We start from the raw sequence: 27,694 nt of genomic DNA, 5'->3' as shown, positions 1-27,694 counted from the left end.
GCCGGTGCCTGGCTTAATAGACAGACAATCGCAGTGTGACCTGCCCTCGTTGTCTTCAGATGAGTTTCAGAAGGGGGTGGGGGAGCGCCACAAGATCATAAGTTGCAATTTGGCTATCCCTGTTTACTCCCAAATTCAGGTGGCTACTCTGACCACCCCCGGGCAGTGAGGTGTGGGGGTGGGTTCAGGGAAAACAGTTCAGTACATCACAGAGGAGTGGGAGAGGCCCACCTTATTACCACCCATTCATCTTACCCTACACAAGGCAATGGGACAAAAATATTTAATGCAGACAAGGGTCCCAATAAGCCAACTGATTTAAAATTGAGGGTCTCTTGTGCAGCGTATGAAAGGAGATTTTTATTGTGAACGATAGTGGAATTTTAAAATTACTCTCCCTAGTCCCAAGCCGGATGACTAACTCATCAAGAAAAATAGAGAGCATCTTATTCCCCTATAAAGGAAGAACTGACGTAGGCGATCTAACATTTGTTTCACAAATGGTATGTGATTTGAAATTCGGTGAAACAGAATCACTGCTGTTAGTTCTAGGATCTGAATGTTCCATTGACGTTAGCAGAAGGAGGCCAGTCCATCCTGAACAACCACTAGAACCACGAGGGGTAAACCACCCAACGTTTTTTGGGTATGCTTATGGATCAACGGGTCTAGCGTCAACTATACAGAGAGCAGGAGGGGAAGCGTTTTGAACTAGATCCGAGGGATCGAATTTGGCATCCCATAGCAGTTCACGACTCAAATAACTCGAGGCACAGTTACGGGTACTGAAAAATTCAATGTTCTTTCCTGGAATCGTTGTGGGCATATTCACTTATTTACAAACATAGAATTGGGATCATTAATTCACGAACATACCATCATTTACATCCAGGAAACCTGTCTAACAGTAACACCTGTAGTTGATGGCTATGTTACTTTTGCCTCCTATGCCAATAAAGGCCTCAGGGGAAGGCCATCTGGCGGGTTAGTCACCCTTATAAAAAAAGATTGCAGGGTTGAGCATTGATAAGGTGTTCATCGCGAATACATGTTTATTGGGACTCCAAATTACTATGTTGCTGGACGGAAAAAACATAAATTGCTATTGCTGAATATTTACTGGCATTACAAATTGACTACCATCTAAGCTATCCTGGAGGAGATTGTCGACCTCATTTCATATTGGCTTGATAGCTCCCGGGAGGGTTGTATTATTTTGGGAGGTGTTCTCAATTCTTTTTGTTTTTCGGAGTCAAACCCTTGTCTCGGTCCAGCCCGGTATCCCGCCCCCTGAAAGATCAAGCACAGTGAACGATGGCTCGAGTCCCTGAAGTTAGTGGGTCATTCTTGTCTCAACGGCTCAGTGCAGGGAGACTTACAGTGTCAGAGCATGTGGGCAAAGGGTTCGAAACAAGCGATTTTAGACTACCTCTATGTGGATGACCACATGTTCCACAAGTGCCGAAGTTTTTAGGTTAAATCAACTGAGCTCAGCGATCACAAGATGATCATTGCGGAGTTCGACTGTCCAACGGGGAGGGAAAAGGGACTCACCCTCGCCCCTGTTTCTGTTAATCAAAGGTCCAATCGAATTTCATAGAATTCACACAAGGCCTCATTGGTGAATGGTAGAGCGGAAAGGCAATTGGCGTCCTGTACATTGGACTGGAAAATGCATACCTTTAACGTAAACCACTTTCATTCTTTTTGTCAAACCTTCTGGGTAATGTCTGATGCGAGAAGTAAGGCTGCCCCCAGAAAACATCTCCATCAATTCGATCAGGGCGTGTGTATGCGTAAGAGGTAGATGAGGGCCAAAATAAGGGAAATCAAGAGTAACCTCCGTGCTGACTCAAATTCACAGTTAGGGGAGATCAAAAAAGAAAAACAATATTATCGCCAATGGTGTAGACAGCATAAACGTTTGCTTTTCCAGAAAGATGCAGAATGCATGATGGACGCATTATGTCATACATCCTCTTCCTCTTTCTGGCGTTCATAAATCATTTAGGCAGAACACAGAGCGATCTGCAGTTAAACCCCATTGGCGAACAGCATTGGGTCTCATATTATCAATCTAAATTCAGGTCCACTAAGACTCTAGATTCCCCTTTCCTCCTTTCTCAGGAGTTTAGAACTGATGAGTGGACATTTCCAATTAAATTTGATGATATAGCCGAAACCATAAAGGGCAGTAGTAATTCTAGGGCCCCTGGGTCTAACAAGCTTTCGAATGTGCTCTTCAAGAACGATCCAGCTACGTGGTCCGCCATATTGACTCTTTACTTCAGACAGATCATAAAAGACCAAATGCTGCCAACGAGCTGGCAAACGGCCTATTTAATTCCGATTTACAAGAGTTGCGACTGGAACAATCCATGTAACTATCGACCCATCTCAGTGCTGGATGCTGATAGTAAAATCTTCGCTTCAATGCTGCTTAAACATCTACAAGCTTAATCTACTGAATCAGGCCGGATAAAAAAATGACAGGTGGGCTTCTGCAAAAAACGTAGTACGAACCTTAACGGCCTATTATTGAAATATGTTAAAGACCTAGCCTTGAAGGGGGATGCTCAGGCTTCTTATGTACTTAGGTTCGATCTTAGCTCTGCATTTGACTCCGTGAATAGGGGTCTCTTATGGAAGAAGCTGGAATGGTGGTATATACGGATGGGGGGTCTTCTTAGACTGATTATTGCCCTCCATGATCAGTCCAAAATTAGGATCAGACTAAACAGGTCATATGCTCACCTTTTAACACCATTTCTGGAGTCAGACCGGGGTGCATGCTTCGCCCTGCTTATTTAATTCATACATGCCTGATGCTGGAGAAAGCCTCAAGAAGGGTGCATTTGCATCCCCCAGTTTGAATAACCAACGGTTGACCTGGGTGTCTTACTCTGATGATTTCCTCCTGTTTGACCTTATTTCGTGCGGTGTGCAGAAACTGACACTGCTTTTGCCAGGTACACCAAGGCAAATGATTTATTGATCAATCGCGCTAAGACAAAGTTTATCAGAATGTCAAAAAAAAGGAAGCGGCCTGACCAACAATGGTGGGTTGAGGGGTAAAAATTGGAAGTAGCGGTTTCTCTGATTTTTCTGGGGTTCCGTTTTTAGTCTAAACCCACCAAGCAACTACTTGTGGAAAATCTTGCAGATGAGACCTTAGCCCTCAGGTCTCAGTTGAAGAAAATTAAAGGAAGCATGGAATGTTTTCAGTGCTTCCGGCAAATAGTGCCTACATTTCTCTACGGAATCGAAATACAGGATATTGCTGCGTTGGGTGTTCTCCATAAGCTTGAGGCCTCCTTGTGGAGGAAATTGTTTCAAATTTCTAACTCTCTACCAGGGGTTACTAAGATATGATCTGGGAAGCCAGTCACTTAAATCAAAGGGAATATGGAGTTTCATTAATCTGTATTATAAGATTATTACTGCAGATGCTTGCACACTTTATAGAGATGTTCGGGCCTCTTTGTCTCAACTTCCCGTCATAGGCCCATTTATGTTTCAGAAAGAATGCAAAGACTTTCTATCATTAATGGTTTCCTCTCATGTAGAATGAATAAATAGACCACATCATACTAAATACCGGTTGAGACTTTGGTGACTGGGCCCAAACGGTTTATTTGTTACATTCACTTCCATCTTTTGCCCAATTGAGTGCTGATCGTAAGAAATCTGGTGTTGTGGCACTCTTCCTATCTGTTTGCCCATCAAGGTCTGCTAGGAATGAATTCTGCAGATTTCAGTGGAATCTTTTGCATACTTGTCACACGCCCTAGACATTGGGGCGTGTGGTCGCGGTGGATACTGGGCAGCCATTAGCTGGCCCTTCACGTCTCGCCACGTTCCCTGATTGACTGTCGAGCTTTTCGCTGCTCTTGCCGCGAGAAGCCTTTTCCGTCTGTTTCACCCGGAAGCCTGCGCGTTGCAACCCTATTGCGTCATTTTTCTCTGTTCCGTGTGTCCTTTGCTTTTCACCCATACTTCCTTTCCTGTTTTCTCTGTTTTGCCCTGTTCTTCCTTGGCTCGGTCCTTGCTGTGCTCGGACGTGTTTTTTTCCTCTCTCTTTTCTTTTTTTCATCACCTACTGCTGCTGCCTGCCGCTGTTTGGCTTCCCTCTCATTGTTTTCTCTTCCTTATTTCCTGTGGAGGGTTTTTGGCTTGTAGCTTTTACTCTTACCTTCTACTGCCGGTGTTATTTCCTTCAGTCTTCTCTCCGGATTGGACAACGTTATCCAGCACTGCTCCACACCAGCCTTGCGGGGGGTTTTGTGCCGCTTGGCTTTTTCCCCTAATTAGTTTGCTCCGGCAGAGGGGCCCCTCCAGACCTCTTTGCACAAGGTCAGGGTGGCTTCCTTCCGGGGTAGACCATTTCCACCTAAACAAAAAAGCCCTTGTGGAAAAAGAAACTCGTGCAACCTGAGGAACCCGACATCACAGGTGAGGAGGAGGTTGAGGGGTTGGATCCAGAAGGGGAAAAGGCTTCCACAAGCATTGACATTGACAATACTAGGGAGACTTTGTTGAGATGTGAAATGATCACAATAGGGGATTCAAAAAGCAGGTTTTTTGATGGTGTTTTGATTGAAACATCAAGACCTTTACTAATGGAATGCCCTAATCTTTACGCCATTGGGCAAATGTATTTCAGTAGATAATTTGTCAATGGTGTTATCTTTCATGAATTGCAGGGGTGGAACAGATGTTTGAGTGGTCATGTAACTTCTGATATAACTGTGGTGGTTGTTTTTTTTCCGACCCATTGATCTGGGTTAAGTTTGGAATATTACTTGTTTTTAGAGAATTTGTGAACGGGTGCCCTTCCTTGAATGTGGCTTGTTTTCTTTTTTATATGTGTCTTTCTTGTTAAAAGCTGCAAGTCAGCTAAATAACAAAATAAACATGTTCTTTGAAAGCTGTCCAGCATATTCTGAGTAGACAGCCCGCATGTGTATTAAAGGTTCAGTGAAAAATCTCTGAGAGCATTATTTTACAGATTCCGGCCTGTTTGAGTCTTCTTTAGGCTGGCTAATGTCTACATTTAAATTACCTGCACATAGCCAATACATTCACAACCCCACACTTATATTGGGGAGCTAAGTAAAAGGAATATATGTTTTAAATATTTTTTGTTCTAATAATTTCTCAGATAGCATACTTGTTTTGATACTGGAGAAAATCAAGTGCTTTTGAATTTATTTTATATCAATAAATACGTGCGCTGGCCGAAAAAAGTGGCAATGTTATCATTAAAGTCAATTATGTTATCTAGATAGCAGCAAACATTGAAGGAGTGCTAGAATCTCTTAGAGTATAATATGCATATATTTGCGAATGAAAATGAATGCTTTTGTGAAAACCAGTTGAGGGATTCATACAGGCAGATACAATGAGTTTGATTGGCCAATTGTATTTGGGAGTATAATGTTGTAGTGATCTCCTTGGCATAAAGCTGGATACCACCCTTGTTGAAATGTTCGCTATTCTTTTAAATACATTTCCAATTTTGAGAAACTCACTATCTTGTTTATTGCCTGGAAATGTGGGGAGGGATTGTACGTCAGGAATAATAAATTAGGCCTGTTACCCTAGCTGAACCTATACATAAACCTATCAAAAGGTATTTCTACACTGTTCGTTCATACATCTCCAACAAAAGAACTCTGACTCTAAGATGAATTTTTATTCTAATTTACTCTGGTGTTTCAGAAGTGCCCCACACTGAGCTGTGCACTAGGTGAGAACACAGCAGTAATTTACATTCGTTTGCGATCTGTAAGTTTATTGAAGTTTGCTTTTTAAATTATTACAGTATCTAGTGTAATAATTTAAAAAGTGAAGACAATTGTTTGGTTATTTATATAAAATGGGATTTTTGTATTTTTGCTCGTGGGCAGGCAGAGTACTGTGATTCCTTGTACACAGTGCCTGTTTCAGACAGCAAGTCATCAACTCTTTTTTCTGATAACAGGAACAACTCTGAACCAGCAAGTGGCAAGAAGACAAGGCAAATAGTGAAAAGATTTGCCACATTCAACATCACCTCAACCCAATGAAAAACACTTTCTGCCACATGGCACACTGGAACTCGCCCCATTCATCATGGCTTAAGATTCCTAAAGCATTCTCGTTCCTCCATCTAATCAATTCACCCAGCAGCCAAACACTACACTCACCGACCCCTATACACACGCACACACCCTGTTAACCCCTGTGAAGAGGGACAGACATCACTGCACTCCACATGTTTTCATAGTCCACACACTCCAAATCATTGGCTTTCCCAGTGTTGTTGCATAACAAAGCTTGCGTTCCCCTCCCAATTATACATAACATAACTGGCATATTTATAGAGCCCACGTTCACAACCAAAGGGGATGTTGGCACTATTGACAGATAACAGATGTTTATAGTTACCCATCTTAATGCTATTCGTTTTGTCTATCTCGGAAGGACGAAGGGCTAAGTGGACCTGCAGAGATTCGAACCTGTGACCATGAGGTCAAACACATGCCTATTAAGGAGAGGCAGTAGTCCACTGAGCCACAGACCCGGCTACCTGAGCTCCCTAGACCCAAGTACATACTCAAACCACATAGAGAAACCTCACCGAAGCCATACCAGCACTCAGAACTTGGTTATTACCGCCTGCCCTCACCAGCACCACATGCTTCACAAGTGCCTCTGCCTCTAATACACTAACTGTGCTCCCCAACATTTTTGAAGAACCACAAGGCTGCAAAAAATTTAAAAGTCGCACAGTACATTACTGTTTGTTATTATTTGCATTTTTAAACAGGCACTGTTACAGGAATCGTTTCTTTTTTAGTTGCATAATTGTTTTTTTTCTTCTTAGTTGCAGATTTATAACACGCTTAAATGCCGAGGTTTTAAAGTGCGGACCCGGGGATCGAACCTGTGTTGCTTCCTATCCTCTTGCTTTCAAGGAGAACACGTTGCCACTGAGCTATCCTCTGGGCCGGATTACGTAGATGGTTAGTGGCAGTTCAGTGATTTGTGCACACCACGGTTTATTTTGAACTCCCTACATGAATGCAGCAAGTCTATAGCTATCAGGTTGCTCCATGTGATGTGTGATAGCTTGATATAGTTTACACATTTCAGGTAACAGTACTCTGCACAGCAGAAATTGAGGTTTTGTTTTGCCATAAGTAGGAGCCTGCACAGACTGGCTCACGAGTGACAGTTGGCAGTCATTCCACTAACAGATCACCATGTGTGTCAGTGAAAAACAAACACACTGACCCACCCTTGGTGGGACTTTGCCTCACAGTTTGGCATGCATCCGCACCCATCAAAACTAGGAATAGCAGATTTTGGAAATTCTTAATCAAAGAGGCCTACCACCTCGATTTGGTAAGCAAGGGTGGCATTTCTTTTGACGTGCCCCCCTTGTTTGGGTTTTAGGGTAGTCCCACGGGGTCTCTAATCGGTCATGAGGGTGCCAAGTGTGACAGTGCAACCCTTAAACTGGCAGTTACATTTTTACACAATGGGCCTGATTCATGGAGTTTTTTTAGCGGTGCAAAGTGACTTTGAGCTGCCAACAAACACCCTGATTTACAGAGCAGTGCAAAGTGTATTTTTGCAGTGCAAGGTGACTTTGCACTCACTTTGAACTGGTGCAAAAACACACTTGGCAACGCTCTGTGAATCAGGGTGTTTGGTGGCAGTGCAAGGTCACTTTGCACCGCGCTAAATGGTACATGAATCGGGCCCATCTATTTTAAGCAATCCATTAGCAAGGTATAATGCAGCAAAGAGAGGTGGCTGGGCCAAAGTGGAGCAATGCAGGAGCCCAGTGTCTGACTCTGCAGCGAGACACTGCACAAGAAAAAGGGAGACCGCATGGGAAAAGAGAGACTGTGGAGGGAGGTCAGTGGCTGCCCATGGACCAGCAGCTTCACAGTAGATTGCAGGGATAGTGCGGTAGCAAATAAGGAGGAAAAGGCACGAGCAATGGACTTGGAAAATAAGTAGGGCAACAGCAGAAAGAGACCAAAGCGAAAATAAGACTATTTTGGAAATACACTCAGTAGTGGGAGATTGACTGATGGGGAAACAGAATGCAGCGGAGCAGGGACAGTAGGGGGAATACGGTCATTCCTGCAAGGAAATAAGATCTTGAGGGAAGGGGACTCAATAGATTGCAGAAGAAAGAGGGACAAAATGTAGGAGGAATTCCTCTGAAGGTCTGTAGGGGGTCTATCCTGGAGAAAAGTGGCGCCAATCTGCCTTTGCAAACATAATGGCAGTGCAATGGACTGTACCAACTCCTCGATCTCGGCTATAAGGGGGATTTCTGTCAGAAGGATGGTGTTTTCAAAAAATGGACAGGCGCATGGGCCCCACTTTACACAGGAAATGCCGCTACCAGGCTAAACTCTTAAGAAAGTGAAAGGGCCTGAATTACAGCGTCTATGACCTCTCCATTTGAAGGTGAAAGTGCGACACGGCTGCTTGTCCGCCTTTATTTATTTACCTCAGCAGTATTATCCAAACTATTCCTAGCTGGCACGCGGCCCTCTATGCTGCACAAGGCGTTCAGTTCAAGATAAAGGGAACGCTATCTCTCCCAGTGTAGGCTCCCCTCGCCTCATATCAGCGGCGTGGCGTGAGTAATAGGTGCTGCGCAGAGGCACGCGCCGCCAAAGAAAACAGCCAAGAAGTATTCATCATCAGTGCTAGTTCCATCAGGAAACCTTACGCCGTTCGTGCAAAACAGACAGAGGCAGCGAAGAGCAGAAAGGTGGAAAATGCAGCCACATCTGCAGTCGAGCACATGTGTTTACAATCATTTACGTGCCAGTGGCAAAAGAGTTTAAGAAAAGCACGTGACTTGATGTGCAGAGGAAGAAAGCATGCAGTCAGGCCTACCCCCTTTCTCATTCAGTTGAAGCAAGTGAAGCAAGTGCAGCACAATATCAAGCACCCCTACCTGCAGTGCCAAACAGACCTGTGCGTGCACCGACTCCTTGCGTGGCCTACAGCATTTCACCTCCTTCGCACCCACAGCAGGGACATCATTTGGGAGTTGCCAGGGGTAGCAGCTGCTAGCCCTATCTCCCCTTGTGCTCCCCCTAGACCTGTCCTTGTGACCCCTGGACAAAGAGTTAGTGCCAAGAGCAGATATCTGTGTTCCACCTGAAAAGGTGGTTGTAAATGCAGTTAAGTGTGAAACAGCTTTTTTCACCTGGAATCTCGATCTTGTTAGCTGGAGAAATAGCAGGGATGCAGGAAAAACCATGAAGTCGCCATCACTCAAAGGTTAGCAGTCAATTAGTGAAGAATGCCTGAACGGTTGAGTTCAGAGGTGGGTCTGTCTGTCTGTGCTACGGTGACCAGATTTGAAAAGTAAAAAACCAGGACAGGGCAACTGACATAAAAGTAGGACTAACTCTTGAAAGTGGCTGTCAGGGCACTACACTTCAGTAGCATTTGGAGGAGAAGGGGGTTTGTGTTACTGTTCAAATAAACAGGTGTTATCATTAATTTATCACAAACTATAACTATCTTTAGTTGTAAAATGCAGCATTTCTTCTGTGCAAGATTGTGCATTCCTGCCTGCCAGCTATGAAGATCTACTATAAAAAAAAGGGACCACCAGAGTTTACAATGGAAACATAATCTTGAGAAAGGGAGACAGAGCATGAAATTCCAGGACAGTCCCATCAAAACGAGGACGTTTGGTCGCCCTAGTCTGTGCAGCCTATACCCAGTACTGTAGAAACAGGAAGGGTATGGGGGCTAGTTCTAGCTAGCTGGGAATGGGTAAGAGCAGCCTGCGGTACTCAGTGACAGCACAGTGTGAACGCAAATCTCATCAGCGTTTCTCGTCGTCTGCTTTACACATCCAGTGAGCCACTGAGCGTGTGATGAGAGAGGTGTGCCCCAGTGGCTTCTGCCACCAATCCTGCCTGGACACTGTGTGACCTGACCCAGATCTGCCAGAATTACATCACAGGCACACTGTAGATAGACGCATGATGAGATAATTAATTTACATAAAGTTGCCCCCCGCCTTTGAAATAAACCATCTGTTGCTTCCTCAAGCAAAAAGAAAATATATTTGGAAAGATAGCTCAGGGGCTACACACTTGCTAAGGGGATGCAGTGCAACATGGGTTCAGCTCCTATTCCAGTGCTTAGAAGCTGGAGGAGACTGGCATTAAGCTAGATATAATGGACCAAAGAAAATAATAAAATGGGCCTTATCAAGTGGTGATGACATAGAGCCACTGCTGCTGTTTCCATTTTTAATTTAAAAAAAACTGCATTTACTGGGACCTGCAACACATCCTCCAACACGTCCCCTCTGTATCCTATATAACAAAAAACCAAAAAAAACGGTGGGTTACTTACCAAACATGCAAAACAGAAATGTGATGGCTGGAAGGTTTCACATCATTCAGAACCACTGGCACAGCTCTGGGCAACCTTTCAGACCATTGTTTTCCAGCCTCCCAAGCCACTACAGAAGGGGAAAGACCATATGCAAATCATGCTTGGTCCCACCCCAAAAGGAGCTCTCCAGCCCGAACTGCTAGGTCATATCCCTTCTGTACGAGACCACAAGCTTCCCCGGACATGTTCGAACCTCATTGGGTATCATAAGGACTAGCCTAGGTCTCTAGGGCCAGCAAGCTTTTCTAGGGGTGATGTCGTGGAGCTGCTGCTTACATTTTAAAATATAAAACCCTGCAATTACTGTGACCTGCAACACATACCCCAACATGGCCCCTCTGTCCATCTAACAAAAACAAATGTGGGTTACTTACCAAATAAGCAAAACAGAAAGGTGAACGCAGAAGAGTTTCAAATCATTCATAACCACTGGCACAGCTCTGGGCAACCCCCCGGACCATCGTTTTTCAGCAAGCTGAGCCACTACAGAAGGAGAAAGACTGTATGCAAATCAGGCTTGGGCCAACCCCAAAAGGGGCAGTCCAGTCTGTACTGTCAGGTTCGCAAGGACAGGTCTAGGGGTAACAGAGGGAGAGCCAGGAGTAGCAGATGCTACCCCTGGCAACCCCCAAATGACTTCCCTGATGGAAGGTTTCAAATCATTCAAAACCACTGGCACAGCTCCGGGCAACCCTCCAACCATCGTTTTTCTGGGCGGACTTGTGTTGGTCAGTTGCTGTTTCCAGTCTGTGGCCAGACACTTGGGAGGCACTGGATGTCTGCAATTTGGGATTAGGCCTCTTGGAGATGCTCTGTCTGTTTACATTTTAGCCCGAGTAATGTGCAATAGTCCAGGTTGTTGTGTTGGACGCCTGCTTATATTCACAGTAATTTGGTAATACGGCCTATACACACTGATAGTAATGCTATATATAGTGATCCAGTCTTGTATGAAATGTATCATATTCTTAGTGTATTGAGGAACAATGCTATGTGATGCCGCTTCCTGTTTTCTAAAGGGGTGAAAGGGCATGTGCCATCACTTCTTGGGATGTCACTGGGGGGGGTACACATTCACATGACACCACTTCCTGTAATGTAATCAGAGGTCAAGGGCCATGTGATGTCACTTCTGCTACCCCTGTCATTTTGGTGAAATGACGAAATGCCGTCCCTGTCCCACGGCACGATTTCCAAAGCACAGGTGCACAGCCACCCGGCTGGGAAAAAATAGGTGTGGGCCCAAATAAAAATTCCATTATCCTTAAACATTACTGGTAAATGCCTGAACAAGCACAGTGCACTTGGTAAGAGAATATGATTTAAAGGCTAGAAAGGAGTTTGATCCCCCCCCGAAGATATTTTTCGAGGATATACAGGTTATGAATGATTCACAACATTACTTAAACAATGCTAGGGCACAGGGGTGTGGGGTGTCTTGCAAGAACACCCTATGGCACATGCAAAAGGGGTAACCTTTTGGGGTCCCCCAAAGTTATGAACTTCCAGCTCCCCAATTTAGAGTTGCTCGACTTGGATCTATTCACGGGCAGTAACCTTCTTCAATTTTTGAAAAGTGTGACATGACCTGTGACCTCTCAAAAAGTCTGTCTTGTGTTCCTTTGTGAGTGGTACGATTTGTATTCGGGTGCCTTTAGAGATGTGATTATCTCTGAATCAGGATATGGCTATTTTTTACATTTGTTTAAGTGCACTTTATAAATGTTCATGATAACTGCCCACTTGAAATTAAGGAGAACCAAGATTGCTTTCACAGGATTGCTGAACAGATAGGTGGTCTCTGTCGCGTTTACTGTGAAACAGTTTTCAAATAACAAACACGTTTCATATATAGAGCCCGATCCTCAACGACTTCGCATGTGTGCATTAACAGATGTATGAATCATCTGTCGTTGTCAAAATCAAAAGACTGCAAAATCAGGACTTTTCTTATTTGTGCACTAGACAAAAAACACAAAAACAACATATTTGTGTAAATGTATATGCAACTCAATCTTTCAAACTTATATGGAGGGTTCTATGCCATGCATCTGATTGCGGACCATGAACGCCAATTAAAAAGCAGTGGCCATGAGAATTATTTTAAAGAGTCACAGCCAGGAAATTAGAATTTTACAATAATAATTTGTGTAAAAGGCTGGTCCGAGCCACCCAGAGAGGGTCACTTGGTAGTTACGATATATATAATCGAGCACACAACACTAGGCTTTGGGATATGATTGGGGTATTTCGCCAGAAATTAGGGATCCCCTCTTTGCCACAATATTGCAACACTTAATTTTGACTAGAACAGTAATTTCAGAGGTTATATCTGCCAATGATTCAACCATTGTGAAGGGGACTTTTGCAGCAGGATTGAAACAAGTGCACACCCCACAGAACAGGAAAACACCACTCTGGTCCTGGAAGGTGACATTTGCCACAGGATTGAGAAAAGAGCACTTCTCTCAGGACAAAACCACCAAAATGTTGACAGGCTAAGTTATGTTAGACTGAAACATATGCACCTTGTGCAGGGAACCACCAGTTAATTACGAACAGGTGACCCTCGCAGCAGGAGTAACACAAGTGAATCCACAATAAAGAGGGGTGACTCACTCTGCAGGACCACAGGCACCCGGGCTCCCACAGGACACCTTCACTTCAATGCTAAAAGGTGACCCTCACTGCAGGAATGAAATAAGTGAACAAGAAACTACAAACGCAGCACCGATACACAACTTTCTGCTGGGAATCATTTGGCAGAAAGTCATACATATTTATCAATCCGAGAATCAATTGAAGTCACACTACACTTAAATAATAAAAACTTAAATAATAAACAAAGGATATTTGTTTCAATCACAATATAGAAAAAGTCAAAACATGTTTAAATCATTAAAATCATTAAGTTATACAATTCACCCATGCACATTATATACCCTTATAGACCGAATCAAGGCTTTCTATATAAGGTAAGCGTTTTAAATGTAAGCATGGTTGAAAGGCAATGGTTTTAACATAGGCATGCTTTAGGTGAAATGTAAAAATAATAGATTCTCCTTACAGAAGGGAAAACATTTTTCCATGTTTGAGCTTTTACTTCGGTGCATTAAATTGGGTGCAGCAAATGAAAAAAAAAAGATCTTCCCACAAAGGAAGGGGTCTTGGTGAAAAGAAAATCTTGTTGGGATGTGGCTTTGCTGTTTCTTGAATGCAGATAAATGATTCTGTTTCCCTGTCTGCTTCTAAAGGCTGAATTTTCGGAATGCAGTCAAAATTCACAGTTATTGACTGCACTCTGATTGGCTGAGATGAGGTCAGTAATGTCCTCTGCGTGCTAATCATGTTTAACTACACAGGAAAGCTGCAAAACCATACAAACATTGGGGAAATTGTCATATTTAGCATGCCCACAAAAACACATACAACAAATAAATGACCAACATGCTAATTCACACATATGCTTACCATTCATACAGTTATTAACAAATAATGAATCAAGAAAAAGCCTCACTCAAGGGATGCTTTATAATACAAAAACAACTTAAGTTAATTAACAGGAACCTTCATATCACCACAGGCGTTTTTCTTACTGTCTACATATTCTTTGGCATACACAGTGTCTGTGTGGAGTTCTGCCTTTATCAGGACTGAAATAGGTTTTGTGTGGCTAACATGCTTGTATTTGCTAATCTGCTGAAACATGCATATTGACATTTTAAGTGTACTTACTTTTAAACAGTACACATCACACGTAAATGCACAGTGCAACTAATATTCAGTGCAAATAATGTATGCCTTTACTTCGTAGACGGTTAATGGATCCACTGTCACTTAACTTTGAACTTAAAAGTAGAAAAAGAAAGGAATATCCAAAGGATCAGCTAAAGACGACGCAAATGGCATGACTTGGCATGACATGGCATGGTATGATATTACCTTATTAAGGAGGGGTAATGTTGTATGAGGCTTAAGTCCTATACCATCTAAATTGATGTGAGTGGTTCAATCTGCTTGTGTGAATCAGAAGTACATCAGTACACAATCTCCTGATCACCCTTGACCAGGCATCCAGATAACGGTCGTACCAGGACTTTTTCCGCATGATAATCTTAATACGACAGCTTTATTATTTTCCTGCATACATTTACGCACAGGTTGAGAGCATAGGACAGTGCAAAGGTCGGGTTACCTGACAGAAAGCAGAATGCTTCTTTTGATTTTTATCTACATGGATGTAATTGCAAGCCATGGAGAAAAGCCTGTGAAACAGAATGTATTTCTCTGAAGCCTTTCAAAAAAAGAAAATGCACACCTTGATAAAAGGATTTATTTCTTTCCGGTCAGCTTCTGTTGTGTTGTGTGTTGATGCTCATGGAGCAAACAGAAGCACTGTGCATATTTATTTTCCTAGCATTTTAGTATTGTATATTTAATAAGATGAAAAACTAAGTTGCAATGGAGAATCTTTTGTAATGCCACTGAAAGCAAACCAGTATTGCACAATTGTATTTTTCAGAGTTCCTGTGCTTTGTGCATAATCATGCAGAGGCAGAAAATGTTTACACTTATCATTGTACACACATTTTTTATAATTACAGTGTAAATTAAATGAGTATGCACAGTCTAGTTTATATCCATTCGACCTTGCAGTCAATGGGGCACATTACTATAAATGGTCAGTGGCAGCAGAGTATTTGCTCAAGGGTGAGTGATTGTCATTACACCAATCACAGGTGTTATAGCCTCTCAAATCTTAAAGACTACAATTACAAAATCAAAAACCTGACTCTCTAGAAAGTGCAAGCGCTTTTCAAAAACAAACAAATGAAAGTTACATTTGTAATTGAAATAGAAACTCAGCAATACCTGTCCCTGTGACTATCCAGATGGGTATTTAGCTTTATGCAGAGCTTCATACATGGTTCGTCCAATATCTAGGCACTGTGATAATTATACTTCAGTCGATACTCAGTTTATCGACCTCTGAAAGATATTAGCCAATAAGATAGCTCAGCCAGATGAGCGCTCGTTGCTGTGATCTGTGCACGATCTGTAAATTGCAGGTTCGCATCCCGGCAAGGCCAACTCAGCCATACATCTTTTTGAGGTAGGTAAGGGAGTACCAACTTCAGTTTGGTGATAATTGAGATAAATATGTTCCATGTACAGTGCTTTGCCAAAATTGCTATATAAATAACAATTTGACCACAAGATCAGGTAAAGATTTTAGCATGGACTCCTTGCCTTTCTGCACAGGTGTATCATAACATTGGCATACCATTAGGTAGTACTAGCTCCAGGAAATGAGGACTTTTATTAAACATCAAAAGACAATTCTGCTATCGAACCTCAAAACACGCAATACAATTCATGTTTGCTTTACTATGTAATTGGCTAGGTTTTTGTATTTTCAACATGTAAATATATACAGGAGAGATCAAATGGCCAGACCGTAGAGAAATAATGATAGGTGTATTGTGTGACAGTGCAGAAAGCTGCCACGTGGTAATGATTTCCATACAGTTTTTGCACACGTCGGCTGGATGTCACATACATTTTACGCTTCGGCAAAGAATAAAAAGTCATTTTTACTCTCTTGAAATCACATTTACTCTCAAAGTTTAAAAATAGGGAGTAAAATACTCCCACCTCAAAATCTTATCTGGAGCACTGCCATTGACACCAAATCCTTATACACTTGCGTACCTCAAAGTGCAGCAGTAGAGATTGTGAGAACTCATCTCCAGATTCACGATAATGTATAAAAAGAGGAACTTTGAGCATGTGTGGCCTGGTGCACAAAACTGACTCTAAAGCAACATTTCTTTCAGTTTACAGAAAACCATTACCACCAAATTGATGGCAAGACTATGGGAGCTACTATACCTCTTAGTGTGCTTAACCTTTATGTCAAAGCAGTTGAAGAAAAATACATGTGCACTGTGGAAAAACCCTTTTCTGCATCACATTTTTCAGTGGAGTCGATGTATCAATGGCATTTTCACCACGTGGAAAGGTTTGGTTAGCAAGTGTCGTACTGTACCTCTGTCCAGTAGTTTCAGTTTTAAATCAAGGACATGTTACTGAAATTCTCGAGCTACCATTTCTCTGACCCCGGAGAACTGACTGGCCATATGGGAGTTTATCTCGTAAAGCCTCTGGTGACAGCTATTGTGATGCTATAGCATATTCCTATCTGCTTCTTTGCAATACAGGGATTGTGTTAGCTTTCCTTTTTAGCGGGCTATTATGATAACTAGGAAGCACATTTCCTCGTAGCTGCAGGCAGGACACAGTAAATCTAATATTCTGACTCCTCTTGTTGAACGAATCATGAACGTGTGTCAAGCAATTTCTGGTGCCTGACCATGTTATAGATCATCCACAACCAGATTTTGTTCCAGAGGGGTATGATGTTGTGTTAGATATGTGATGCTTCATATTGTGCCATGTACAATATGGCTAGACTTGGCACAAAAGCCGCACCCATGGCTGTCCCTTTGATTTGTACATAGAATTGGTACTGGAATATAAAGAAGCTATTCGGAAGTGCTGAAACTCGCTGCAATACTAAACCAAGAACATTTCACACAGGGCAGGCGTCCATTACTGGAATAATGAAAGTTGACTTACACTGAAGGTTTGAAACATCTGCACCTTACACAATATCAGGCATCACCACCCAACAATTCATGGCCATACCATTGGCAGCTAAGCACTACACAAATGCCAGTATACCATATAGAAATGTGACTCTTGCTACTGGATTTAAACAACTGTACCCTTATAAGGCAGGACACCAAGACTGTAATACTGAAAGATTGTCCCCCAACTACTGGACTGAAAGGAGGCCATCAATGCCGGAATAACAAAGATGGACCTAACTCAGGACAGGAAACCACTACTGAAATGCTGAAAGGCGATCATCCCTCCCTGTAGAACTAATACAAGTGCACCTTCGGGATGACAGGACACTCACAATGAAATACAGAAAAGTTTGCGGCGAGCGTATGTGAGTCCAATCCAGATGGTTGCTTTATCTGTGAGCTCTTGTGATGTGGATACTCATACCTCAAAAAAGTCAAAAACATAATTTTTGTTAGAAGAGGCCCTATAACTAATGGCAACACAGTCTTGGCACAGCCCCACCAAAGCCTTAGTAGTGAAAAAGCTGACGGTGTTGCTAGAGATTAAGGTGTTAAGGATTCAGGCCCTGGGAGGGCTGGGCTACTCAGAGCTGCATACCCCGGGAACCCAGCCAATACCTTGTGCAAGGGCTTCTGAGCCTGAGTGGTGACGGCAGCAAGGAGACACGGCAAAGTATGGATGCTGGGATCTGTGACTGATGCTTGCGGGTGAACTCCTGGCCCTAGGTTATGGAACAGACAAGTGCTGATAAGGAATAGGAGGAAAGAGCACCAAGCTCCAGGTTGCCTGCTGTTGAGGTCACATGACTAAAGCAGAGAGTTCTTAAGGTGCAGGCATATTTGTAACTTGCCTGGACGTCAGTAATCGCTCAGCACTGATGTGGAGACCGCTGCATCAGGGAGAACAGGGCATTGAAGAAGGAAAAGTAATCCAGTTTGCAGTCAACCCAGATTACTGCTGAAGTAGACTGACTCCAATAACTCTGTCAAGCCAGGCATGCAAACAACTAGACAGTCATATGTAGTGGGAGCCGAAATTGAGAGAAGGCAGACAGGAAACTGGGCCTTTTCTGGGCTGGGGTACATAGATGCTTTCAGAAGAAGACTTTTTTCAATAACCCCTGTTGGCAGACGCTGAAAACAAATGCTGCCGATGCAATATTGCCGATGACGGCAATATTGGGAGGACGCGACCCAGACCCATTCAGGAAGTTTGGGTGGATCTGGACTGGAATACGTAGGATGCTTACATTACAAAACACATATGCAGGGATCTGCCAGGCTTAGATGCAAGCAGCATTATGAAAAGGAGGACTGTCACTAACACCACAAAGACAATAACTATGAGAAAGCTAGCGGAGACAAAGCAAATGAGAAGGGACACAATGCTGGAAAAACAGCAAGGTGCTCACACGCCAGGCAGCACCAACCTCAAGAGGACAGGAGGACAGAGCTCTCTGAGTTATTGCCGAGTCTGGATCAGGGCTGACAGCATAATTCCTTTGGATTCCTTTTGCCTCTACTGTTCGATATTGCTCTACAACCTGTTGCCATCCAAATCCAGTCCTCAAGATATGTGCTGGTCCAAATGAGGGTGGACAAGAGCAAACTAATGATTTATGCCGAAGATATACTCTTCACCCTCAACTACCTAGGAACAGATACACCAGAGATCTTACCTTTGGTCCATTGCTGGATATAAAAGAAACCATCCAGATTGCATGAATAACATCGACGAACAGGAGGCTGGAGGGAGATCTAGAGGTGTTACTAGGTCCCAGGCACACAGCCGCACTCACATACTAAAGAACTGATCGCCATAGAAAAGTTAAGAAACTGGTTAACGGAAACCATGGGTGAAGATAGTCTCTTGACTTTAAAAAATGGGAAATGCCCCACGTGTTCTTTATTGGGAGGGCACCCTTCTTTAAAAGGATTTTAATACCCCAGTTAACCTAAGTATTTTACTGCATACATCTTGCAGTACATAGTGCCTACTTCAAGCAACTGGAGGGATGGGTGACAAGATTGATCTGGCCGTGGCACTTTTCTCCCAAACTGATTGATCTTTACAAAGAGCACCCCAAAGGCAGGCTTCAATTACCGCAACTTGGAAAGTACATCGACTACTTCCTACAACCCCTTATCCAGAAAACTTCTACGTATATTAAAGATACAACGCATTTCCTTCAGCTACTGGCCACAGTACCACATTCACCGTCACAGATCTTGTTTACTGTTGACGTAAAGAATTTATACACATCTATTCCACATGACTCGGGAATTGAAGCAATTGAATGGCTACTCCTCAACACAGGCGACATAGAAGCAAACAAGGAATTTATCATCATCTTATTACGCTTCATTTCGACAAATTCTTACTTCAAAGACAGAAATCAGTTTTACATGCAGATAGCAGGAACTGCGATGGGAGCCACGATGGCCCCCTCATATGCTAACACATTTATGCACAAATTTGAGTCTGATCATATACTAAGCCATCAGAGATGGAAACTACAATTGGCCATTTGGGTTCGATTTATAGATGATATATTCGGCATTTGGACAGGTACAGAGACAGACGTGATGGAATTTTTCACATACCTGAATACAATCAACGAAAAAATTCAGTTCACCTATGAACATTCCAGGAACAACATCCACTTTCTTGATGTAAATGTACAATCTATGGAACATGAATACAAGACTAACATATATACAAAAACAACGGATTGCAATAATTTACTACACAGATTAAGTTTTCATGAACCAAGTTTAATCAAAAACCTGCCATACAGCCAGATGCTTAGAGTGAAACGTATCATTAGTGATTTGATGGATTATGATAAAGAACTTCATGAAATGGGTGAGAAGTTTTTGAAACGTGGATACAGACAGGAAGAAATAGCAGAAGCTAAAGACAAGGTGAACCAAAAGAACAGAAACAAACTACTAACAGCCACAAGAAAAGTGAAAACGGAACCACCGTTAGTATTTGTCACCAGATTTTCAACACAAAGTACTCGCATCAAATCAATCATAAAGAAGCACTGGCAAGTGTTATCTTGTGACCAAAAAACAGAAGAACTCTTTAAAGAACCACCGACATTTGCCTAACAACGTAGCAGAAATTTCCGAGACAGCCTAGTGCAAACGAGACAACGTAAGAAACAATTAGACACTAAACACGTTGGAACGTTTCCGTGTCTACACTGCAGCAACTGCAGTTATGTGCTGAAAGGATCGACCATTAACAACCCGCAAACCGGGAAAAAAATCATGCTGAAATCATTTGCCACCTGTGACTCAACAAACATTATTTACGGCATCAAGTGTCCCTGTGGACAATTTTATGTGGGACAGTCCCAAAGAAAAGCAAAGCTTCGCTGGAACGAGCATCGCTCGTGCATACGGAACAAGAACCTAATTTCAGCAGTCGCAAGACATTGGCTTAAAGAGAGACATCATTTAACCCAAATTCGATTCATGGTGTTGGAAGTAGTTCAAAGTAATGATCCTCATGAGAATATACAGACTAGACTTGACAGGAGGGAATGTTATTGGATTGAAAATTTGGGGTGTCTAAGCCCACGAGGAATGAATGAAGAGATCAACTGTGCGTGCTTCTTATAAGCATGCTTGTGATCGCAAGGTTATGAGGGAAAACCCAACATGGGAAAAGTTTCTGAGGATTGGTTTTCTTTGATGTAATGTAATAAGTAAGCAAAATATTGATGCAATGAAAAAGACTTCTATTATTACACAGGACTTACAAAAAAGTTATTACTCTATGTGTATAATGCATTATTAATTTACTATCATTACTCTTTACCTTCCTTGTATATAGATTATGATGAGGTTGACACTCAGTGGGATGGATGCACCATGAACATATATTGAATGATGTAAATATGTGCTACAACGTTCTCGGTTTAATGCTTAACGTTATATCGATATAGAACAGACAACCGATCAATATTAATAGAGAGAAAACTCACGAAACTCCACTCATATGTACACCCGACCGTCCCGTCTCCCCGTTTCCACTGGGACACGGGACACGAGGCGTTGCGACGCAGGCCATGTGCCAAGCGTTAGCATACGCTGTACCGGGTTGTCATTGGAACTTAACTCGATTATAACTTCCGCAGATGTTATACATTTTTTAGCATTTTTTTGAATTAATGTATAATGCGTTATTAATCAGAATAGATTAGTAATTACTAGTAACAGAGAAAGAACTAACGTGACTCCACTCAATCCGACACCCCGTCCGTCCCGTCTCCCCGTTTCCATGGGGAAGCGGGACGCAAGGCGTCGCTACGCAGGTTACCCGCCACGTGATAGCGCACGCTCAACGGGGTTGCCATAGGAACCCATACACAAGCTCGAATAGTGTTTCCCTACGCGACGCGGGCTTGCTGAAACAATCCCTACGCTGCAAAATCACAGCACACCAGGAATGACCACAGAGTGAGAGAACACACAAGAGCATACTCTAATGGGTAAGCCTCGAATCTATACTGAAAGGAACATATAAATACGCACGAGTTTCCTATAATGATTGAAAGCAACTCATTGAGGATACGTTATTTCTGTCTAGATTACTGACGCGCGGACCGTTGAAAGCAGAGGGTTTTCTACTCCATAATGGTGTTAGGCACCACAGGATATTACGAAGGTAATATGAGTGTATTTTAGATATGCACAGTACTGAGAATTCGTTAGTTTATTTGTACAACCATTAAGGAATATTCATCTAACAAGAACGCCATGTTGTTATTTTCCTCCTCATAACCTTACCTTCTGTCTATTGGAAATTACCTTCGTTGGGTATGTATATTTTAAATGTACTTATCACACATTGATTCATGATTTCTAAAATGGCGGGCTGTGACCTTTGACACACATGAACTGATGTAATGTCTGAATTTTCTATCTGAAACTGCATTTGATCTGTGATTTCCCTCATATGGGACCAATGTATCTTTTGTTGAAACCTTTTGATTTGTTTATTCATAATAATAACTGATTGTGACTGATAAATAAGTCAAATAAAGTAGTGTGGTTAACGCCCTGAAGAAGGAGATTCGCTCTGAAATGCATTGACATTAAAACAACCATACAAAAAATTAAACAAATCTGCTTCTTGCCTGATAAATACCTAGCAGCTTCTAAGCTAATGACTCAAGAACTATTTTTGAGACTAGGTTTGGGTTTTTCTCGAACTCTACTTTGGACATCAACCTTTAGGTGTACATGAACCTACAGTTGGATAAGAACTTTCATTCAGCCTTGCAGGAATATATATCTAAATAAACGAACAAGCTCCACAAGAGCTTTCACTGAGAGCGCCAGACTTAGTTGGATGTCTTCATCCAACTTTTTGTGCAAGGCTTCAATTACCTAGACATAACACTGACATGTGGGCTTCAAGAGTAGCTAAATTAGGTAGTAGTCATGGTTAGTGGAGGTGAGAGAGTGATATGGGTAATTTACAAAATGCACCTTCTCCACTGTTTTGTTTCAAAGGAATTGCCCATTTTCAAATGAATCTGGCCTCACTGAATACTTGTATCGAGGCAACCATTCGCTGACATCAGCCTACAAGCACCGCCTGATCCGAGGGGAAAGTGGAGTAGCATTGAGAACCTGTGCAGAAGCAGAGTAGCATCAAATGGCAGGGGGAGGGACAGAGGAGAAGAGGCTTCCATTGTGGGGATTGGCCCCCCCATTAGTACTTTCTGAAAAAGTCAGAAGAAATTACTGTTTACAGGGTAGTGTATGGGATGCTGAGGCTCGATTGTTTGAGAACCATGCTATATGCTCAAAAACATCTGACAGAACAGGTTGCAGGAAAATTGCCTTGCGAGCAAATGTCATTGAACCATTTGGGCAATCAGCACGCACCTTAACAATAGCTGGTTCTCATCCACTCCAAGCACATGTGGCAATGAATACACAAAAGGCTAAGATTAACTCCAATTTTGTCATGTAGTGCCCATATTTAGGTTAATGATGACTTTAAAATAGACAGAAAAGCACATCCTCTGGAGGTGATGGCTAGATTTAGGCTTCAGTTTCATTTGGCAATGGTTTGAGGGGGGACACTTCTGTTCCTAAAAGCTTAAAAAGATCTTTTGGCATAAATAATAAAAAATAATTGGATTCTTGAAAATACCTTCAGCTCTGCCACTGCATCACATCCAGGATAGTATATTTAAGTAACATTGTCTAGGCGGACACCACATTCGATTGATATATTAAATCTGTGATTTACATTATCCATATAGAATGTTTCCCCCACACTGCTCCTGACACTTTTGGGAGCTGGACTTGTCACCTGACCTGTTAAATGGGAGATGGAAGAGCCCCGTGGAGTAGCCTGGCACTGGCCTGAGCAAGAAGAATCGTTCTATGCCACTAGAAGCACTGAGGGCTGAACATGTGCAAATAAAGAAACAACTTGATTCCAAAGATAGCAACGTACGAGGACATGACAATGTGGTTGGACAATGTGGTCACGGTTCTTAGCAGTGTGAGTGAATCTAACTAGAACAGGGTTGCAAGATGAGCTAAAATAATGTGAAACTTGTCCATGAAATTCAGAATGTGCTTCTCACGTCAAATCATTTTTCTCTTTATTTTTACTTTTTAACAATGTCTTTTTTAATAGGTAATTTGATTACAATCTAGTTTATCAAGACCAACTGGGTTTATATACAGAATAATCATCAAAGAAATGCCAAACATTTAAATATGCTTTAAATGTCTCTATATTACAGTAAAAGCCTCACAAATAGACTATCTTTAGTAGACGGTGAAGAAATTAACGAACATACGGAAGTAAGGTCCCGCCTTATTCATAAAACTTAAACCAAAAGAACCCCCTTTCAACCCATGGATGTCAACTATTTAACGATTTAATTTGTTGTGCTCTCCCTGTGTCTCATTACTCTCAGCCACTTGGTTACTACCTGCAAAAGCAACCCTCTCTAAGATTGACCAATTAATCCGCTCTCTACTTCACTTTGTAGTTTAAAGTTACTCTTCCAATGTGTAGAATGAGTTCTTGGACAGCATTAGTTCACAAACTATCTAGGCTTTCTAAACTAAATATAAACTTTTCAGATGACTTGTAACTTTCAAAAACATCATAGTGTGCCTCTTGAGTTAAATGAGATTATGAGAAACTCAAATCTCTTAAAACCTTCTAGGCATCATTGCCTGGGTTGAAACCAGTCAAAAAACATGTGCATGGATTCCAAGATGGCCGCCGGCACTGAGTAGCTGTGACGACGGCGCTCCCTGGACCCGGTTGAAGGGAAGGTGCCCACCACCCCCTTGACGGACCTGTGCGGGCGCTGCTTGGACCCCCCCCCGAACCCCTGGGGGAGCCGGAGAAAGTTGGCGGCGTGTGTGGAGCCGGAGCCATCGCACGGACGGGAGTGCGCCGCCGTGCCCGTCGAGCGAAGGAGCTGCTGGGGCGGCCGCCGCGGGACCATCTGTCTGCGGCGCGCTGTTGTTGGAGCCTGGGGGAGGCCGCGCCGCATCGTGAGGAGTAGCCGTGGGCCTGTCCCCGCGGGGGGTGCGGCGGCGGGGCCTGACCCGTGGAGGACCCGTGGAGGAGCGTCGCAGCCTGGGGGAGGCTCTTCTCGCCCTCATCGCCGCCGCTCACCGGAGAGAGGGACACCGGAGAGCGGAGGCATCCTGGGGAGACCGCATCCGGTGGCGGGCCCGAGGAGGAGCAGCCCCCGTGACTAGGAGTCTACGTGGCGGGCTGAAGGAGGAGAGCCCGGAGACGGCGGCGGGTAGTGGGGGCATTCCTGCCCGGCTCCCACTGGAGGGAGCGCCGTGCAAGAGGAGGACGCAATCAGCCGCCGGGTGAGGGCCCCGGGGTGGCGTACCCCTGAAGTGTTGGGCGAGGGGACGTGAGGCGGTTGCCCCGCCTGCCTGGATCCGTGGGCGAACTTGGGACCTGCTCCCCGCTGCCCCGGGGGGTAGAGGAAGGGCCCGGAGGACATTGCCCGCCCCGGGGCTTAGCGGGGGCGGGAGGGCCCGCAAGCTGTCATTGGGAGAGAGGCCAGCGCAGTGGGGAGCATCTCACCCCCCCAACGGGAGATAGAGGGAGACAGAGAGGGGCACCTCGGTGCAGACCCAGGAGATTGGATTGTGCGGACCCTCTGGCAATCGGGGGATGAAGTGAGAGATCCTGGAGCCAGCTTTTATCCTTGGTCAAAGGCCGGGAGGGAGTTGGGCGAGAATCTGAGCTGGCCACCCGGGGGAGATTTTTTTATTTATTTATTTATTTATTTTTGCGGCATGACCACAAGGCCTAAGGGCAGAAAGGGAAGGCACTCGCAGACCTCTGGAGACAACACCGGTACGCTACGCACCATGTGGTCGGCACACAGCCTGAAGGAGGGGTCTGGGTCCTCGGGGGGAGCAGCAGGCGAGGACTCCGCTCCAGGGCAGGCAGAGGACTTGGCAAATATGCCCAAGCGGGAGTTCCTCGGAGAACTGCATTCCCTGCAGGCAAATCTGACTTTTCAAGAGCAATTTCAGCTGTTACGCACAGACTTGAGCGAAGCTGTGGGGGAGTTAAAGCAGGAGATGCGTCAACTGGGGGAGAGGACTGACATCCTGGAGAAAGGTCTCCAAGAGGCGGATAGAGAGAATGCGGCAAATAGTGAAGCTATAGAGAGGCTGGATGTCGCCACCAGGAATCTTGAACTTCAAGTGGAAGACCTGGAAAATAGGTCTCGCAGGGTCAACATTCGGGTCAAAATGCTGCCTGAATCGGTGTCAGATAAGTCTTTGAAAGCGGTGATCCATGGTATTTTTGCTGACATATTGGGCATGGGCTGCCCTGAAACGGTGGAGCTAGATCGAGTGCACAGAACCGGTCGACTGATTAAAGGCCAGGCGGCGAAACCAAGAGAGGTCCTCGCCGCCTTTGCTCGATATGCCCAGAAGGAAGCGGTTCTCAGAGCGGCGAGACTATGAGAGCCAATTATGTTTGAGGGTCAGAGGATCGCTCTCTTTCAAGATTTGGCGAACAGCACGCTCCTAAAGAGGCGACTGATGGGCCCGGTGGTAAAGGTCCTCAATGAGAGATCGATTCGCTACAGGTGGACCTTTCCCTTTGGCTTGCTCTTTGACTGGGAGGGGTCCCAGAGACGAATCTCATCCCTCCAGGAAGGGGCTGCTCTGCTTCACATCGAGTTGGAGGATCCCCCCCCCCCGAGTGCGGGAATTCCGGGCACGAGTAGCCGCTCCGGCTCGAGGCCCTGGGACTGGACGACGGTCCGAGAAAGGAGGAGAAGAGGCACCAGGGGAAACACTCGGCCGAGGGAGGGGGCTCCCGGTGATACAAGCAGTGCTTCTCCTATGCAGCCTTGATTTGACGTATGGAGAAAGGTGTGGTGGGCCTCTCTAGGGTGTCTTAGCTCATGGGGTCGTAGGGGGTGCAACCATGTTGGAAGCAGAAAGGGCGAGGATGCCCGAGCTTGGGGGGAGGAGAGGGCGGGAAGGTATTGACTTTCAGGGGGGAGAGGGGGTGGGTGGGGCAGTTTTTCAGGGGGGTTGGGGGGGCGGCAACGAGCAAAGGTTACACGACAAGGGGGATACGGCTCCCCCTGCTTTCAGCGATTCTTCTCTACTGAGGGTTCCCTTAGGTGGCTAACGCATAATGTTCGGGGGTTGAATACCCCCCTCAAAAGAAAAAAGTTGGAGCACTTCACACAAAAGGAGAAGCCTGATATTATGGGGCTCCAGGAGACGCATCTGCTTCACAGGGACCAGGGCAGGGTGAGACTGAGGGGTTTTGATCAGATTTTGCACGCCTCGAGCCACTGCAAAGCTAGGGGGGTAGCCCTGGCAATTAGGAATACGGTAGACTTCAAAATTTGAGGGAGTGCTTAGAGACAAGGAGGGGAAGTATATCATAGCTAAAGGGAAGTGTCAAGGGGTCCCTCTGACAATAGCGGTAGTATACGCTCCCAACTCGGGCCAGGATCCCTTTCTGCGGCGGGTCTTGGAGCTGCTGGAAGAGTTCTCGTGGGGTCATATTGTTCTTCTTGGTGATCTCAACATTGCCTGGGATAAGGGCAAGGATAGAACAGGAGGTAGCAGGGAGGGAGGAGGAGCTATAATGTCAACTGATTTGAAAGAAAGGGTCGGTAGGATGGGGTTACGTGACGCTTGGAGGGAGCTTAGGGGTGATGAGGAAGGCCATACTTTCCTGTCGGGCGTCCATGGTTCGCAATCTAGAATTGATTATATATGGGTTTCGGCTGCACTAGTTGGAGCGATTCGGGAAGTCTGCACGGGGCCGATAGGGATTGCGGACCATAAAATAGTCTCCTTAGTGATGGATGTGGGTCAGAGAAGAAAGGGAATCTGCAGATGGAAACTCCCTGCGGCCATCTTGAGGGATCCAGTAATCAGGAAAGATGTTGAAGAGAAGATTAAGCTCTTTTTTGACACCAATAAGAAGGAGGATACTGGGGAAGATGTGCGGTGGGATGCCTTTAAGGCCACTCTTAGGGGAGAATTAATAGCGCTATCCGCCCACCGGGTGAAACAATTGCAAGTGTTGGAAT

The 27,694-nt window shown here is 44.2% G+C and overlaps 1 protein-coding gene across 4 annotated transcripts in view; it reads right to left on the bottom strand.

Moving 5' to 3' along the window:
* COBL (cordon-bleu WH2 repeat protein) overlaps window positions 1–27,694 on the bottom strand; it is a 1,669,181-nt gene that overhangs the window by 1,618,253 nt on the left and 23,234 nt on the right. The window lies entirely within an intron of this gene.

Source organism: Ambystoma mexicanum, chromosome 5p (genome assembly GCF_040938575.1).
Source record: "Ambystoma mexicanum isolate Mex_15411 chromosome 5p, UKY_AmexF1_1, whole genome shotgun sequence".
NCBI classification, from domain to species: Eukaryota; Metazoa; Chordata; class Amphibia; order Caudata; family Ambystomatidae; genus Ambystoma; species Ambystoma mexicanum.
This window is presented reverse-complemented; position numbering and strand designations above follow the sequence as displayed.